Here is a 19,185-nt window from a genome sequence, read left to right as displayed (position 1 = left end):
AAACAACAATTAGGTATCATCTCACACCTGTCAGAATGGCTATCATCAACAAATCAACAAACGACAAGCGCTGGAGAGGATGTGGAGAAAAGGGAACACTCATGCAATGCTGGTGCGAATGCAGACTGGTGCAGCCACTATGGAAGACAGTATGGAGTTTCCTCAAAAAACTACAAATGGAACTCCCATTTGACCCTGTGATCCCACTTCTACGAATATATCCTAAGAAACCAGAAACACCAATCAGAAAGGATATATGCATCCCTATGTTCATAGCGGCACAATTCACCCTAGCTAAGATTTGGAAACAGCCTAAATGCCCATCAGCAGATGAATGGATTAGAAAACTGTGGTACATCTACACAATGGAATACTATGCTGCTGTAAAAAAGAAGGAATTCTTACCATTTGCAACAGCATGGATGGAACTGGAGAGCATTATGCTAAGTGAAATAAGCCAGTCAATAAAAGAAAAATACCACATGATCTCACTCATTTATGGATAATAAAGACCATTATAAACTGATGAACAAAAATAGATACAGAGGTAGAGCAGCATTGAACAGACTGTCAAACTACAGGGGGAAGCCTGGGGAGGGTTAGGTGGTGGGGTAAGAGATCAACTGAAGGACTTATATGCATGCATATAAGAATAACCAATGGACACAAGACACTGAGGGGTAGGGGAGGCCGGGGGAATGTCAAGGGGGGGGAAAAGAGACATATGTAATACTCTTTGTAATACTTTAAGCAATAAAACAAAATTTTAAAAAAGAAAGCTTCTAGAAAAAAAATAATAAATGAAATCGTACAAAAAAAATACAACTGAAAGACAAAATAGACATCATCCAGAACCACAGGAAGGCTGGATGAGTGGAAATTCTACAACTAGAAGGAAAGAGAAAAGCATACTGAGACTCAGAGGAGGTGACGTGTGGAAGTAAAGGGCAGAGGTTCGGAGGCGCATGCGGAAATGGCTGGCGGCTGAGGACACAGTTGTCTTTTTCAATTGGGGGGGAGTCTCAAGCTCCCGACTGCTCTGAACTCCAGTTCCGGGGGAGTTTCTGGGGACCCAGACTCATACGGGGAGAGACTAGACTCTCTGGCATTGGTCAGACCTAGAGGGCGGCTTTCTCTCAGAGGTGCTTGCAGCGGTTACTGGGACACTGAGAAGCGGGGCCTCTTAGGGAAGGACTGAGGAGCAACCATAGCTGCTTGCTCTGCCCTGTTGATCCCATGGGACCCTGCCCAAGCTGTGTGCTGGCTTTTGCATATGAAAGGCCTGGCCCTTTGCAATCTGAAAATTACCTAACCAACTGCAGCTGGCCCAAGGCCCCACAGCAGCTTGCATTCCTTCACAGCTGAGCTCCTGCTGGGTAGCCTTAGGCAGAGGCTAAATTAGCACCTCCTTAGTGATCCAAGAGCCAGTGTACCCAGTGGTCAGAGTGGGACCATCCAGATTACAACTCCTCAGATTCATAAGGTATACACTCAGGGAGCAGATTCAGTGAACACCAAAGCCCCACTGAAGGAAGTCTTGCCCCAGAAGGGTGTCTCCAGCAGAGAAGTTCTCCCACTGCAGACACAGCTGATTCTCACAGCCAATTGGCCTGGAAGTCAATTCCTCCCAGTGATACCTACAACACTCAAGGCTTAACTACAACAAGACTATGCACAAAGCCCACAAGGGGGTTCACCAAGAGTGTCCACCTCAGGTAATTGGGGAGGCTAAACCATTGGGCCCTATAGGACACCTAGCAAAGAAAGCCACTCTATCAACACAGGGAAGCATAAAAAATGCAGAAACAAAGAAACAGGTCACAAATGACAGAAATGGAGGAAAACAAACTACAGGATATAGAGTTCAAAACCACACTTTTAAGGTTTTTCAAGAATTTTCTAGAAACCGCTGATAAACTTAGTGAGACACTCAAGAAATCTAGTGAGACCACCGATAAATTTAATGAGATCCTCAATAAGTCTAGTGAGACCCTTGAGGTTGTGAAAAAGGACTGCCGGAAACTATTTATTGTCTTCACTAGCTGAGCATAGAGTAGAGACCCCCAAAAGCTAGTGACCTTTGAAGCCCTAGCAAAGGTCGGTGCTGTGCACCATCCAGTTAATCTAGATAATGGTAGCTGAAGCATCATCCCCACCTTAGTTCACTTAATTCCTTAGATACTTATGTAAATCCTTGTTGATTATTGTTGATTAGATATTCTGCCTATTACTGGAAATTGTTTGCTGATGAGCTAATCTGTGTGTCATTGAAACCTCCTTACCCTAGGGCTACCCCAGATCAAATAAAAGGTTGGAGTGGCCTGAGCATTGGTGGAAGTCCTTCTGGACTTTCCGACCTGGTCCCCCAACATTTCCAAATTGTTTCTTGTCTCTTTTCTCTCTTATTTGTGTTCAGCTCCTCTTTTCAGATCCTGAACCCTAATCCACCCGGGATGTGGAAGGAAACACACACAACAAAGGACCAACTAGAAATTAAGCATAGACTGACTGAAATAAAGAATATTATACAGACTTCCAACAGCAGACTAGAGGATCACAAGAATCAAGTCAAAGATCTGAAATACGAAGTAGCAAAAAACACCCAACTGGAAAAGCAAGAAGAAAAAAGAATCCAAAAGTATGAAGATCATGTAAGGATCGTGTATAGGGGTGCCAGAAGAAGAGAGAGAGCAAGATATTGAAAACCTATTTGAAGAAATAATGACAGAAAACTTCCACTACCTGGTGAAAGAAATAGACTTACAAGTCCAGGAAGGGCAGAGAACCCCAAACAAAAGGAATCCAAAGAGGACCACACCAAGACACATCATAAGTAAAATGCCAAGAGCAAAAGACAAAGAGAGAATCTTAAAAGCAGCAAGAGAAAGACAGTCAGTTACCTACAAGGGAGTACCCATACGACTGTCAACTGATTTCTCAAAAGAAACTTTGCAGGCCAGAAGAGAGTGGCAAGAAATATTCAAAGTGTTGAATGCCAAGAATCTACAACCTTTTCCAGCAAAGCTATAATTCAGATTTGAAGGTCAGATAGAGAGCTTCACAAATAAGGAAAAGCTAAAGGAGTTCATCACCACCAAACCAGCATTATATGAAATGCTGAAAGGTATTCTTTAAGAAGAGGAAGAAGAAGAAAAAGGTAAAGATATAAATTATGAACAACAAATACACATCTATCAACAAATGAATCTAAAAATCAAGTGAATAAATAACCTGATTAACAGAATAAACTGGTGATTATAATAGAAAAAAAAAGAAGTTGGTTTTCCAACTTTACTAAAGGAAACTGAAAGACCAGGAGGCAAGCTCACTGACTAGGCAGTTCATGTCCTGAGTGTTGCCTACTGGATGTATTTGACCTGATTGCTCAGAAATTGCATAATGTTAATGAAAAAGAGTTTCAATTTTCTTTTCTATTTCAAACTGTCCTCAGGGCTGTGAGAATCCATAATTTCACAGTTAATAACTCTAAGTATGACTGAACTATGTGAACATACATTTTTTTCCTTTTTAAGAAAGCAACCATACTTGTATTTTACATTAAAGATTTTGATAGAATTTTCTCTGATAAAATTGAGTTTGACATATATAGAATACATTGCTGTATAGTGTTGATGAAAAATTAACTTACTAAATAGATAAGCCAAATGCTGAACAATTTTAAAGGATTGAAAGAAAAGATAATCTCTTCAGTAAGTGGTATTGAGAAAACTGAACAGATACATGCAAAAAAATAGACAAGATTTTTATACCATATACAAAAATAAATTCAAAATGCATTCAAGACTTATATGTAGCAACTGAAACCATAAAACTTCTAGGAAAAAATTATGAGCAATAAACTCTTTGATATCAGTCCTAGCCATATATTTTTTGAATATATTTCCTCAAGCAAAAGCAACAATAGAAAAAATAATCAAATGAAACTACATCAACCTAAAAAGCTTTTGCGCTGTAAAGGAAATGAACAACAAAATGAAATGCAACCTACTGAATAGAAGATGTTTGCAAATAATATAGCCAATAAAAGTTTAATATTAAAAATATATCAAGAACTCATACAACTCAGCATCAAACACACACACACACACACACACACACACACTCACACACACACACACACACACACACACACACCTTATTAAAAAATAGGCTGAGGATCTGGATAGACATTTCTCCAAAGAAGACATAGAGACAGCCAATAGATACATGATCTATGCTCAACATCACTAATCATTAGTGGAATGCAAATCAAAATGACATTGAGATGTCACTTCATACCTGTCAGAATGGCTGTTATAAAAAAAGACAATAAATAATAAGTGTTGGAGAGATGTGGAGAAAAGGAAACCTCATTCGCTGTTAGTAGGAATGTAAACTGGTACAGCTACTGTGAAAAACAGTGTGGCTGCAAAAAATAAAAAATAGAACTACCATACAGCCCAACAATTCAACTTATGGGTATTTATCCAAAAAACCAAAGACACCGATTTGAAAAGAGCTATATACAGCCCTGTGTTTATTTTTTTTTAAACATATTTTATTGATTTTTTACAGAGAGGAAGGGAGAGAGATAGAGAGTTAGAAACATCGATGAGAGAGAAACATCAATCAGCTGCCTCCTGCACATCTCCTATTGGGGATGTGCCCGCAACCCAGGTACATGCCCTTGACCAGAATCGAACCTGGGACCTTTCAGTCCGCAAGCCGACGCTCTATCCACTGAGCCAAACCAGTTTCGGCAGCCCTGTGTTTATTACAGCATTATATACAATAACCATACTATGGAAGCAACCTATGTGTCCATCAATAGATGAATGGATAAAGATGTGGTACATATATAAAATGGAATATTTCTCAATAAATAAAGATAAAATCTTGACATTTGTGGAATGAATGGACATAGAGGTGAAATAACTTGGATAGAGAAAGATAACTATCATATGATTTCACTTATATGTGGAATATAAAAATCACACACAGATGAACAAACAAAATAATACAGAAACCAACTCATAGAGAGATTTGAGGGAAGAGGTTTGGGGGATGCGTAACAAGATGAAGGGGAATCAGAGCTACAAAAGTCCAATTATAAGTAAGTCACAGGGATATAAAGTATAGCATAGGGAATCCTATCTAATAAAAGAGAAACATGGTAATTAGCCATACCTCCGCTACCCTTCCCATTGGCTAATCAGTGAGATATGCAAATTAACTGCCAGCCAAGATGGCGGCCGGCAGCCAGGCAGCTTGAAGCGAACATGAGGCTTGCTTGCTTCAGTGACAGAGGACTCCAACGTTCCCCGCCTGCCGCTGCCGGCCTCTGAGCTTGCAGTTTGAAACACTGTTACAAATATAGAATCTAAACAAACTCCAGAAACCTGCTTTCAGCCAGCCGGGATCTCAGACCTGGAGTTGAAACAGTGTTTCGATTATAGAACCCAAACAAACCAGAACCTGCTTTCAGCAGCCGAGATCTCAGAGCTGGAGCCAAGCCTCAGAGCTAAAGCTGGCCCAGAATTAAAAAAAAGAAAAAAAGGAGCAGTTGGGAGCTTCAGTCACCTGCCAGCCTGAAAACAGCCCTCAGCCCCTCACCCAGACTGGCCAGGCACCCCAGTGGGGACCCCACCTTGAAGGGGGTGTGACCAGCTGCAAACAGCCATCATCCCCTCACCCAGGCTGGCCAGGCACCCCAGTGGGGACCCCCACCCTGATCCAGGACACCCTTCAGGGAAAACCAGCTGGCCCCCACCCGTGCACCAGGCCTCTATCCTATATAATAAAAGGGTAATATGCCTCCCAGCACCGGGATCAGTGGAGCCCCAAGGCCTCCTGGCACCAGGATCAGCATGACAGGGGGCAGCACCCAAACCCCTGATCGCCCTGCGGCTTTGTGTGTGACAGGGGGAGGGGCCACAACTCCCTATCTGCCCTGCTCTGCTCATGATGGGGAAGGCGCCCCAACCCCCTGATCAGCCCTGCTCTGTGCCTGATAGGGAGGAGCTCCCCAACCCCTGATTGGCCCTGCTCTGTGTGTGACAGGGTGCGGCGCCCAACCGCCCCCCCCCCCCACGGGCTCTGCTCTGTGCGTGACAGGGTGCGGTGCCCCAACACCCCCCCCCCATGGGCCCTGCTCTGTGTGTGACGGGGTAGAGCCATAACCTCCCCATCGGCCCTGCCCTGAGTGTGACAGTGGCGGCACCCCAACCCCCTGATCTGCCCTGCTCTGTGGGTGACAGGGGGCAGTGTCCCAACACCCCAATCGACCCTACCCTGAGCATGACTGAGGGTGGCATCACAACCTCCCGATCCGCCCTGCTCTGTGCATGACAGGGTGCGGCGCCCCAACTCCCCAAATGGCCCTGCTCTGAGCCTGACCAGGGGCTGCACCTAGGGATTGGGCCTGCCCTCTGCCACCCGGGAGCAGGACTAAGCCAGCAGGTAGTTATCTCCCGAGGGGTCCCAGACTGCGAGATGGCACAGGCCGGGCTGAGGGACCCCCCCCCTCTCTCCCAAGTGCACAAATTTTTGTGCACCAGGCCTCTAGTCTATACTAATAAAAGGATAATATGATCATTAGAGCGAACGTCTTCCGGACGACCTTTCAGACGTCTTTCCAGACAAAGCCGCTGCGGCTGAGAGGGTCAAGGCTCAGGCAGACATGGGCAGCTGCGAAGGGCTGAGGCTCAGGCTGGCAGTGGCAGCAGTAGCAGGGTAAAGGGGGTGGCACCTTTCCTTGATCCACCAGGTCACCTCCTGCAGAGAGAGTCCAGACAGCAGCTTATGCCAGGAGTCAAGGCAGAGGCAGTTAGGGGCAATCAGGCCGGCAGTGTAGCAAGTTAGGGGCAATCAGGCTGGTAGGCAGAGGTAGTTAGGGGTGATCAGGCAGGCAGGCAGAGAAGTTAGGGGTGATCAGGTAGCCAGGCAGGTAAGTGGTTAGGAGCCAGCAGTCCCGGATTGCAAGAGGGATGTCCAACTGCCTGTTTAGGCCTGATCCCTCCCCCGAGGGGTCCCAGATTGGAGAGGGTACAGGCTGGGCTGAGGGACACCCCCTCACACCATGCACAAATTTCATTCACGAGTCCTCTAGTATAGTAAATAATATTGTAATAACCTGGTTTTCTGAGTCTATCGATATGATCATGTGATTTTTGTCTTTCAATTTGTTTATGTGGTGTATCACATTTATTGATTTGCAAATATTTTCTTCCATTTGATAGGTTTCCTTTGCTCTGCTGAAACTTTTTAGTTTGGTGTAGTCCTGTGACTGACTATTTCATGAAGTGACCACTGCTGGACTATGCGTTAGATCCAGGTCAGAGCAGAGATTGTGTTACATAACCCAAGTTCGTGCGTCCAATGCTTCAAAGCCAATGCTCAAAATGTCAGAGTTTGGAGTAAGGAAGTTTATTGATCAAGGCACCAACTGAGATGATGGGAGACTTAATGGTGCCTCAAGCCCATCTTGCTTGCTGGACAAGGGTTTTTAAGGGTTGTTAAGGATTGTTAAAGTGTTAGTGGGAACAGGTATGCAAGAGTGCTGGTGGGGCAAGTTTTAACTGGAGGACCTTGGAACTTGGCCACTTATGGTAAAGGGGCATCAACACCAGATCTTCCTGGACAATGGACCTTTGGTTTCTGAAAGTGTTCCAGGGCTTAGCTTCTGTTTATGGCCTGGTTCTTTGGTTCCATGTTTGTAGAGTGAGCAAGACTTGGATTCTGGGTGCAGTTAGATGTCAAAGTTATTTCCTCTGCACATGCTTTGGCTGCATGATTTGCATGTTGGCTTCTTGTTATTGAAAAGCAACTCATTATCTCATTAAAGAAGACAGAACCATCTTCATCTGGTTCTGTGGTTACAATTGGGTGATTGAATTCTCCCCTCTGCCCCACAGCCTGTTGATTTCTAGAAGAGACCATTTCTGTGGGTCACAAACCAGTACCCCTATCCATCTGCTCCATTTGCCCTGTTCTATATAATTCTTCAGTGCCTGCTGATTCGGTTTTTTGTTTTTTTGTTTTTTGTGGGGTTTTTTGGTGAGCAGGGGCAAGTGTGATTTTTTTCCCAGGTTCTTGTCCAGATGGATTTGAAGAAAGAAGTCATGGAGATACTATCTCTAAAACTCTAATTCTAATTCTAAGACTCTGTCTATCCTGGCATGGAGAGACAGAGGGGTCCCTTAAAAAATGTGACCACTGCCCTCTTTTTCTTGAGGTATTATATCTCCTGGAGTCATTTTCCCTTAACCTAGGACCCCCGTGCTTTCCTCATTGGTCACTCTGCTATATAGTACCAGTTTTAAAGGCCAAAACCCAATGGTGCCCCCTCTTTCTTTCCCCTTATTTTGCAACATTCCTCTATCCTCTGTGTAAATGTTTTCTTTTTCCTGATATTCTGTGACTTTTCTTTATCCTCTATGAATGTATGTCTTTCTCCCCCCTTATCCTGTGACATTTCTATGTCCTTCACATATCCATCTTATTTGTTCAGGTTGGAGTTGCTTTTTATCTACATTACTACTAGCCCTGTGCATGAAATTCATGCATGACGGGGTGTCCCTCAGCCCGGCCTGCACCCTTTCCAATCTGGGACCCCTGGAAGAATGTCCTACTGCCGGTTTACAGGGATCGGGCCTAAACCGGCAGTCGGACATCCCTCTTGCAATACAGGACTGCTGGCTCCTAACCACTCACCTACCTGCCTGCCTGATTGCCCCTAACCACTCTGCCTGCTGGCCTGCTCACCCCCAACTGCCCCCCCCCCGCTTGCTGCTCACCAACACCTTGCCTCCCCACTGGCCTGCTCACCCTCAACTGACCCCCTGCTAGCCTGCTCACTCCAAATGCCCCTCACAGTCCTGATCACCCCCACCTGACCCCCACTGTCATCCTGCTCACCCCCAAATGGCCCCCTGCTGGTCTGCTCACCCCCCAGTCCCCCCCCCCTCACAGCCTGATCACCTCCAACAGCCTCCCCTACCAGCCTGATCACCCACAACTGACGTTCCCTCTTGGCCTCTAACCACCTCTACCTCTGCCCCGCCACCATGGCTTTGTCCAGAAGAACGTCCAGAAGATCTCCTGGAAGGTCTCCCAGTCTAATTAGCATATTACCATTTTATTAGTATAGAGGCCTGGTGCATGGGTGGGGGCCGGCTGGATTGCCCTGAAGGGTGTCCCGGATCAGGGTGGGGATCCTGCTGGGGTGCCTGGCCAGCCTGGGTGAGGGGCTGAGGGCCGTTTTCAGGCTGCCCACAGCGCCTTCAGGGTGGGGGAATCCTGCTGGGGTGCCTGGCCAGCCTGGGTGAGGGGCTGATGGGCGTTTTCAGGATGGCCACGCCCCCTGACAACCCAAGCTCCCAGCCTCTCCTTTTTTTCTTTTTTTTCTTTCTCAGTGCCTCCTTGAGCGGAGACCAGGGTGGGCTGGAAGCAGGTATCTGGGATTTATTTATCTTCTATAATTGAAACTTTGTAGCCTTGAGCGGAGCCCAGGACCAGCCAGGGCAAGCGGGAAGCTTGGTTTCCTCCATCACTGGGGGCAACCCAAGCCTCCTGCTCGCTCCAGCTCCATGGCTGCCTCCATCTTATTTGGGTTAATTTGCATACTCACTCCTGATTGGCTGGTGGGTGTAGCGGAGTGGTGGAGTGATGGTTAATTTGCATGTTTCTCTTTTATTAGTGTAGATTATCTCAGGCAAACTTACAAACTAATTCCTTAGATGCCTGGCAGCAATTTAAAGAAAGAATTTACTTTTGTCTTTTAGCATAACCACTATTGCCTGTCTTGTTCTTATTTGTTTAATTTTAGCCTGCAGATGCGGAATAATAGTCTTAAAAGAATCCAAACTCTGCAAGTGGCATATCAACATCTATTAAGAAATTAAAGGGGGAGGGGGGAATGCTGAGAACCAAGATCAACAGTTATTAATATAAATGTGAGAAGTATGGTCAGAAGGCTGAATTGGGCTCTTTGATATTCACAAGGTGAATATTTGCATTTTATTACCTACTGCTAACTCAATGGCCTAAAGCAAACTCCCCCAACCTGATAATCTTACTGTTTACTAAACAATCACCTTTGATATGTCTGTTTGCATTCCTGAAAGGCAATTGTGTCTTCTAGTAAATAAAAGCAGGTGGGAAAGAAGATTCAGTGGAACTTGGTCTCTTGTACCAGGCTCACAACTGGCTTCCCCATAATTTCAAATTTATATTTCTTGTCTTGTGTTTTAATTTGTGCATCAGCCCTTTCTCCAAGATTTTGAACCCGAGGCCACGCAGGCCGTGGCTTCACATATATTATGGGCCAATAAAAAGTATATATTAATAAAAAAATGTCAATGAAAAATAACAAGAAAACCTCTCAGTTATCTGCACTCTCCATGTAAAAGTTCAAATGTATCCATGTGAATGACTCAGAACCAAGCTGCTGTTGGGTAGGTCTGCATAACTCCTGGAAATATCTGCCATAGAATTTCATTAGGGAGAAGGAAAGAACTACTTATTTTCCAGGAAGTACTGAGTTGCTCCTGCCCAATTTTCAGGATGTACCAACAAAGAAGCTGCCCCTGGAGTCCAAAGCAAGCTTGGACCTGAGCAGTGATTTACAGCCAATATCTGGTTTCCAACTTTTAAAGATGAGACTGGGGATGGGGATGAGGCTGTAATCCATAGGCAGCCCATTTGTTTTGGGTTCTTCTTTATTATTTTCCTCTCCAATAAATGAAGGCAGCCAGAGTCTCTGAGTCAGTCTGCTCTTGATGCAAAAAGAGAGAGTATAGGAGGTGAATCTAATCTATGTGGAGTTGAGATTGAGAACCAGTGATAAATCCATTCTAATGCAAATTATAATGAGGAACATGGATGAAAAAACTGCCTCCACCACCCCCACCCCATCCCATTAAACAGCCAGGAGAAGAATAATCTCTCATCTCTCCGCTTGCTGCTGTCCTGGTTATGTGACATCCTACGAGGCTGTCACTTTATAGCGACCACTGCTCCAAAGGGGGAAGCTGAGCTTCCCCAGAAGAAAACCAGCAACTGAAACCTGCAGTCCAGCCTGTCCTACGAACCAAAGCCAACAACTGAACCCTGCAGTCCAGACTGTCTGGCTACAGAGGCCCTTACCTCCCTATTCCTCAGAGACCGTTTTCAATCAGAAATTGAGAGGTTTAAGCTCAAGATCAAGTTGCATGCAAAGAAATGTTGAAGGATTAGCATTTCTGCCCCTCAGCTCCTCAGGCCGGTGTGTCAAAGATGAAGCTCCCAGTTGTTTCTCACTCCTCCTTGCTCCCTCCCTACTCCCGCTTTTCTATTGCTAGTTTATAGAAGGTGGAAAGAAAATGGAGCAAAAATTTGAACTGAAAATGAAAGTAATTTCTGTCTTTTTTATTTTGTTTTGGTAGGGACCACACATTCAGAAACAGTGCAGGATAAAAAACAGGCTTAGACCTTAGAGTTTTTAACAGTTGATTAAAGGGACAGAGAATAAATTATTTTATATAAATAGAGCTTGCTAGAATTTTTTTAATGCTAAAATGGTTAATACAAAAATAACTTTCATATATTATAGTGTAGGTTGAGGACCACCTTTTTCTTTTTCTCCATTGTCTAGCAGGGGCTAGTGACTAGTCTGAAGCAGCAATGGAGAAGGGGAAGGAATGGACCCCACCCAGTACCTCTGCAAGGAGGTCACGGTTTACTTAGTCCATCAGTCCCAGGGGACTTCAGCCCCTTTCCACTGATGAGATCAATATGTTGTGCCCAGAATTCAAAGTTCCCAAGACCCCCCAGGGAGCCAGTCAGTCCGATGCAAAAGCAAAGAGTCATTTATTTCAAACCTAGGTTTGGTTCCCCTGCTACACTCACCGATGCAACGGTAAGCTCCAGTGGCCGAGAGAGAGAGAGAGATGCCTGATGGGACAGGGGGTTTTAAAGGGGGGTGGAGTGAGGGCAGGAGAGGGGACTGTGGGCCCTGCTGATTGGCCAGGCGCGAGTCGGTCATAGTGATGGCGTGCACTTCCCTTGATTATTATTGGTTAGTCCAGAGAAATCCTGGGTGTGGCTAGTAGCGGCTTCTTCCCGTGAGGAAGCACATGGTACCGTCCCAAAATGGAGGACCCAAGGCAAGATGGAGGGCGCACATGGCTCTGTCCCAAGATGGAGGACCCAAGGCAAGATGGAGGGCGCAGTCCTTGCCCGGCTCCTGCTGCTGCCGCTCGAACCCGCCACAAGGCAGGACGGCCCCCCGCACAGCACCTGCAGCCGGCCTGCGGGCAGACTGGGACTCCAGCGCGTCTGGGCGGCACAGGCCCAGCAAACAGGGTGCGGCCGGTGGAGTGGCCCAGCTCTGGAGGAGCGGCATCCGCTCGGAGCAGGCCCGGCTATGGGGCCGGTGCACTGCAGCATGGCGGCCTCCCCGAGCTAGGGCACGCGCCCCACTCCGCTGCTGCCGCTGCTGCACTGGGCCCGGTCCGGGGGGCAGCGGGCGGGTGGCAGCCCACGCCGGGCTCCCGCCGTGGGCTGGGGAGCCAATGCCCCCCCCCATGGGGCCCAGCGGCTGGCCCACGCAGGCCCCGGCCCCCCCGACCGGGCCCCAAGGGCCGCATGGACCCCCGGCCCCAGCGAGGGCAAGCAGGGAGCCGACCACGGGGGAAGGGAGGGAAGAGCCAGGCGGTGAGGCCTTCCCCTCCCATGACCTCCCCCGCGGTCGGTCGCCGCCCGGCCCCACCCCACGGCCCGCCGCCGGCCACTACGCAGCCGGTCCGGACACTCGGACCCGCTCCGGGGAGGCCGGCAGCCGCGGAGGGATCCCAAAGCCCAGCGGCCAGACTCCTCCTCCCGCACCGCCCGGAGAGGCGGGCGGCGCGCCTTTCAAATACAGGGTTATTTGTGCAGCCCTGAACAGGTGCCCAAGGAGAAGCGGTGGCTCCCGGGGACACATTGCGCCCGCTGTGGCCCTGCAGCCGCCTTGGGTCCTTTGGCAAAAGCTGAGGCTCGGGAGCAAAGCGCCTGGCTGCCAGCCTCCTGCCCCGCCCGCGCCCGCCTCCCGCTGCTTCCCCACCGACCACGGTGCCTGCCCAGCCTGTGCCTCCTATGCGGGGTACCGCTTGGACACGGGTGGTCGTTGTTTTACGAACATGTGTGTGGAAGACCAAGACTAGGAGCGAACTTACGTGGTGCGTGTGCCCCGTCCCGGGGACCAGTACTCAGCTGTCCTTGCTCTTCCTCTGCGCTCCTTCTGCGTCTGGATCCTCCGGTACCGACTACTCTCTTTAGATCCTGAAAATGTTATGGCCAAGCAGTTATGGGTCGGGTCGGGGAGAGTCAAAATCGAAAGCACACGAGTGAGTGTCTAGTGGTTTTAACTGTGAAGGGTTCTCATGTTTGTTAGCAGGGAGACTAGAGGTCCAAGTGTGGAGGCGCACGGAGGTGGACGATCCCTGTTGGTTCTGAAAGGGCGAGTCGTCGCGGGGCCTGACCATGCTGCTGGCGGCCTTGGGCACCGACTCCCCAGCACACGGTGGGAGCCCAGCGCAGGCTGCCACCCGTCTGCTGCCCCGGGACCGGACCCACGCGGCCGCAGCGGCGGTGGGGCGGGGCGCGTGCCCTCCCCGGAGGAGATGGAGGAGGAGGCAATCGCCGGCACCCCGGGAACGAGACGGAGGACGTGGACTTCCTGTCTGGGCTGGAACTGGTCGATCTGCTGGACCCCCAGCAACTGGACTGGCCCCTGGAGCCCGGGCTCAGCTAGCCCTGGGCGGGGGGGCTAGGACTGCGCCCTCCATCTTGCCCTGGGTCCTCCATTTTTGGGGCGGCCGCCATGTGCTCAGGAGAGTGCCTTCTTCCCGGAAGCCAAGCCGCTGCTGGCCACGCCCAGGATTTCTCTGGACTGGCCAATGATAGTCAAGGGAAGTGCACGCCATCACTATGACCACATCCTGTGTAATGAGACACCGACTTGCGCCTGGCCAATCGGCAGGGCCCACAGTCCTTTCTCCTCCCCTTACCCCAACCCCTATAAAATCTCTCTCCACACAGAGTTTTCCCTCTCTCTGCCACTTGCTGCTGTGCCAGTAAGGGGGGGGCAGGGGAGCCAAACCTAGGTTTGAAATAAATGACTCTTTGCTTTTGCATCGGACTCACTGGCTCCCTGTGGGTTCTTGGGAATCTTGAAATCTGGGCACAACAGTTCCTCCTTGGAAATCCACCTACCGGTCCCTCCTCCTCAGTTGTCTTGTGTCCCCTGACCCCACAGTGAACACAGAGTAGCAGGCTGAATGTGAGCCAGTAGCAGCAGGCTGCCAGGGGGCTACTGCTTCTCTCAGGGGTACTATGGGGTTAATATGAGTGTTTTGTTTGTTTTAATTTTCCTAGACTATTTCATTTCTGTCTCTCATTTTAAGTACTCTTATTATTAATATGTCATTCTTTATTAAAGAATTTTACAGTCCAGAGACAATCGCTGTTTTGAAACATATTCTTCCATTTCTTATTTTGTGTGTGTGTGTGTGTGTGTGTGTGTGTGTGTGTGTGTGTGTGTGGTGGCTCTGTGGGGGATTATAAAGGTTCTGAATTTATATATTTTGAGTGTTTGCTTTAAATAAATAAAATAATATAAAAAAATTTCAAAAGTATTTATTAAAAATGAACAAAGAAATCACAATCATTGCATTTTTAAAAGCTGATAATGTCATATTTTCTCTCACTTTTATGATTTTATTATGTCCTATTAAGGTTTTCCCTTCATATTTGAATTTTAGTATGAGCATTAATTCAGAAAAATAAATATATAATTTTAAGGCATTACATTGAATTAAACTCTGTAGTTTAATTCAATGTATATTGAATTAGTCGCTTGTTTCATCTGTTGCCTTCTGGATGAATATACACAGGGGTTCTGCTATGGAACCAATTTGGGGTTAGTTTCATTGTCTATTTTTCTCTGCCTAGAATATTCTGAGTTTCTTTCAAAGACATTAAAATGTTAAATCCACTTTTATCAATCTGTTTGGTTAAAATTGGCTCTTTGAGAACATGGTAAAAACTAGGTAACAACAGTTCAATGTCAGATATCCATTTTCATAGCATGATCAACAATATATTACTAAAATGAAAATCTTGTTCTAAGAAAGTTGTTACATTGACTACAATATCAGAAAATACATTGAAAAATGAAAATTTTAAATTTATTTCTTTAAATATGTGAGGTAATATTACCAATCATATTTTTATTGGAATGTTTACCTTTTAGTATGAGTTTATATCCAAGACTTCCTATTTCCAGAGTTAAAATATATTCTTATTGTGTCATGCCATTGCACAATTTTTATAAATTGTCTTTATTTGGTATTTTTAATTTGGGTAATAGTATGGTTTTCCTGCAACACATGATGCTGCATTTCATTGGTACAACTAATACAATTATGAAGCCCATTGCCTTTGCATATTGAAAGATGAATAAAGTAAGGTTCTCACCTTTACACAATCTACACCTAGATGCAAGAGCAGCTAGAGAGATGTAATGTCGACTACCTAGATTGCTATAACCTCATCTTATTATATGGAGTAACATATTTGGAGCCAAAAATTCTGTCATAGCTCTAAAAGTATATGCAATAATATCAAAAGATATTAAAAGACCTTGAACTTAACTTGGCAATTTCTAGAGTTGAGCGAAAGCTGGGTTAAGTATAGTGAACCTATACTACTGACAGAGAGATTGATTGATGATGCGGGATGAGAGGTGACTTAAAGTTCTTTTGACCTTTAACTCACTATTTTATCATTGTTATTATTCATCATTTTTAATCTTTTTAACTAATTTATATTATTTGAAATGTATTATTATTCCTATTATTGTTGAAGAAAAATATATTAGGAGTCTTTCTTTCCATAGTAGTACATGGTTTCAAGAAAAATTCTTTAAAAGATATATTCTAAAAGTGTAAGTCACAATGTGTAATATTGGTGAAGGAAGAACTATTACAATGATTTCCAAAACCGATGGAGGTTAATGAGACTAGATTTAACTGAAATGAAATTTTTGCACGTTTTCCTAATTTACCTGCAGTTGTTTTAGAAAGTATGTTTATTTGGCATCAAGTACACTAGGTTTTAGGGCCTGATAGGAATTCTCAGACAGGCAGAGTCTCATTTTAACACGCTGTACACAGAGCTTGGTGGAAGACCATAAAACTGCTGATATACCAGTCTTTCCAGAGAAGCACAAACTTAAAGCAGTTTCAGTTCAAAATTTGTGTTGAGTGTAGTATCTTCACTCCTGAGTCCAAGTTCCAATTTGTGAAATTAAAAGACCAGATTGGCTTCCCTCCAATGCCTGTGACATCTGGTTTGAGATAATGATAAATATGTATGGAATGACTGTTAAATTCTACTGCTGGAAATGCCTTTTAATAAATGTGCCCAAAACTTTTCAAGGATAATTCATTTTAAGCTAAATAATTTAAAAAATATATTTTTATTGATTTCAGAGGGGAAGGGAAAGGGAGAGAGAGAAAAACATCAACGATGAGAGAGAATCATTGATCAGCTGCCTCCTGCACGCTGCATGCTGAACACTGAGGGTGGAGCCTTCAGCCCTGGCATATGCCCTGACCACGGAATCAAACTGATACCTCCTGGGTCATAGGTCAGAGCTCAACCACTGAGCCAAGCCAGCTGAGCTAAGCTACAGAATTTTTAAGCTGTGGCTCTGCTGGAAAAACTACTGATTTACATAGGATGTACTTATCATTTTTATACCTCCAATGTCTTCAAAATGAGCATGTGCTGATGGAAAAGACTTATGAGAAGTAGCACCGTCTCAGAAAAGGTTCACTCCAGAAAGTGTACACATCTTTGCATTCCTTTATCCAGACTCCTCCTGAGCGCTCTCTGAAGGGTCCAGATCCCTGAATGTCCTGAGTTCTGTATGTTGATGGGCTTATTCCATGAAACTTAAGGTGCTCCAGTCCCAATTTGAACACCTGAGTTAGGTCAGTGAGTGGAGAGCTACCCAGGAATTATCCTTCCCAAATGGTAGAATATGACCAAACCTGAAGAAACACAGGACTTGGTTGGAAAGTTTGTAAGGAGGAATCTCCGAAGGTCGGGGCCTCTATGGAGAACTTGCCAAAGGCGGCAACCCCGGCCTTGACTTTTCCAAACAATTCTGAGCCCCTGGATGTTTACTGGAATCTTTATGTTTAGTCTTTGGATGTCCTTGCTTAAAGGACACTGCAGACGCGCGTGTCTTCTCAGGGATACTTACCCTGCTGATAGCATCTAGAAATTAATTTTAGTTCAAGCTGTTGCTACAATAAAAGCCTAAAGAGGCAGGTGAACCAGGCTGTCTGGTTTCTCAAGCCAATCAGTCCCTTAGCCCCCTCTTTCACAGAAACATTATTCATCCCTTGCTCAAGGTCTGCTAGTCAGCTCCAGCAGACTTCAAGTCTTGTAACTGAGAGGAGCTCTTATTTTGAACGTGATGCTAATTTTTCTTAAGATTATATGTCCAGTACATTTCACCAAAGTTTGGCAGAATCAGCATTCTCTGTTCATTTCCACCTGTTGCTTTTCCTTCTCCTGCTTGTCCTTCTCTTCTCTCCTCTCCAGCCCTTTTACACCTCCCGCCTCTTGGGATATTATGCAGAGCCTGGTGAATCAGACATTTCTGTTTACAGCCAAGCATTCCACACATTATTATGCTGGTTGTCATGGCGTCTTCATTTCCAAATGAATATAAATTGTATTAGTTATCTGCCACTATAAAGTGGTGGAATCAAATATACACAAATTATTTCAGATTAGTAAGACTCTAGAAAAGCTGTTTCTCTTTTAGAAGCCATTATAAATGTCAAGATTATTTGAAGCACTCTAAGAAAACCTATTTGGAAACATATACTTAAGTTAAACTGAAGTTCCATATGACCTGGCCATTTCAACCTAAGTATAAGTCCAGCAGAAATGTGGATACTTGGATCAGGATGGAGTGGTTATTGCATAAAAAGAGCTCAAGAAAGTTTCTGGGATTTGGTTGTGCTCTTTAAAAAAAAAAGTTTTGTTTTGTTTTGTATTGATTTCAGAGAGAGGAAGGGAGAGGAAGAGAGGGAGAGAAACATCAGTGATGAGAGAGAATCATCAATCGGCTGCCTCCCGTATGCCCTTTACTGATTGAGCCCGAAGCCCGGGCATGTGCACTGACCGGAAATCAAACCATGATCTCCTGGTTCAAGAGTCTATGCTCAAATACTGAGCCACACCGGCCAGGTGGGAGTGCTCCTTTTTTAAAAACCAAGATAAAAATCACAGGGATGTGTTCAATTTGTGCGTTTCATCTACTGCCTATGTTTGAGCTTAGAACATTTCTGTTTACAGGTTATGCTTTAAAAAGTGAATATAGTAAAAGCTCTTATACTAATAAAAAGGCTACTAGACAATTTAAAACCTGATCTAAAATTCAGATTCTTTCCCAAGCTTCCAGTAACATAATCTCAGATGTGAAAATGACCTGCACCTCAATACATTTTGGGGCAATATGCAACTCTCCCCTGAGGGAAATTGGGGGAAAACTTACCAAGTCTGCCTGTCTCTCCTCTTGCCTTCTCTAATACGGATTAATATTTTGCAGAGGATAAGGTCTAAAGTTCATCCTCACCTTCTGTGAATGCAAGGTTCTGGTGTCAATTTCAGGACAAAAGTTGTTACTTAACTTTCTATTAATAAAAGTGAAAATGAAAGCAAGAGCAGGGCAACTTTGAAAGCAAACTAATGCTAAGAAATCAGCTGCTTGTTCTTCTGACCAATAAAGTCTGTGTTTATGTCAGGGAAGCAAAAAGAGCTCCAGAAACAACTGAATGTTTTCATGAACTTTGTGACCTGAAATTCTTGCCAATCCTCTGAACCACTTTCCACATAAGCTAAAGTTATGTATTGCATGCACATAGACTTGGAACAGTCTGTAAGAATCATTTAATTAGTGGTATGTAGATTAGAAGCCTTTTATTAAAAAACTTATAAATCAATAAGGTGTAGATAAAACCCTACAACATGTACACTAAAATTAACAGTATTTCTGGGTCACTAAAATAATTGAAGTTATTTTTATAGTTTTGTGTGCATTATGAATTTATTTTCAATGAGTGTGATTTTTTTCAACATAAAAGT

The 19,185-nt window shown here is 45.1% G+C and overlaps 1 protein-coding gene across 3 annotated transcripts in view; it reads right to left on the bottom strand.

Annotated features, from left to right (window-relative positions):
• LOC118676656 (guanylate-binding protein 5-like) overlaps positions 1 to 18,953 on the bottom strand; it is a 53,054-nt gene extending 34,101 nt beyond the window's left edge. Inside the window, exons 1-2 of one of the 3 annotated variants that reach the window (XM_036350902.1) lie at positions 18,596 to 18,953; positions 13,194 to 13,299 (exon numbers count right to left, since the gene is read on the bottom strand). The gene's annotated coding sequence lies outside the window, so the exon portion shown is untranslated. Of the gene's footprint in view, positions 1 to 13,193; positions 13,377 to 18,595 lie in introns of those variants that run through there. The other 2 variants (XM_036350905.1, XM_036350904.1) reach the window with 2 other exon arrangements.
• Between the last annotated feature and the right edge of the window lie 232 nt (positions 18,954 to 19,185).

Source organism: Myotis myotis, unplaced genomic scaffold, assembly GCF_014108235.1.
Source record: "Myotis myotis isolate mMyoMyo1 unplaced genomic scaffold, mMyoMyo1.p scaffold_m19_p_2, whole genome shotgun sequence".
NCBI lineage: Eukaryota > Metazoa > Chordata > Mammalia > Chiroptera > Vespertilionidae > Myotis > Myotis myotis.
This window is presented reverse-complemented; position numbering and strand designations above follow the sequence as displayed.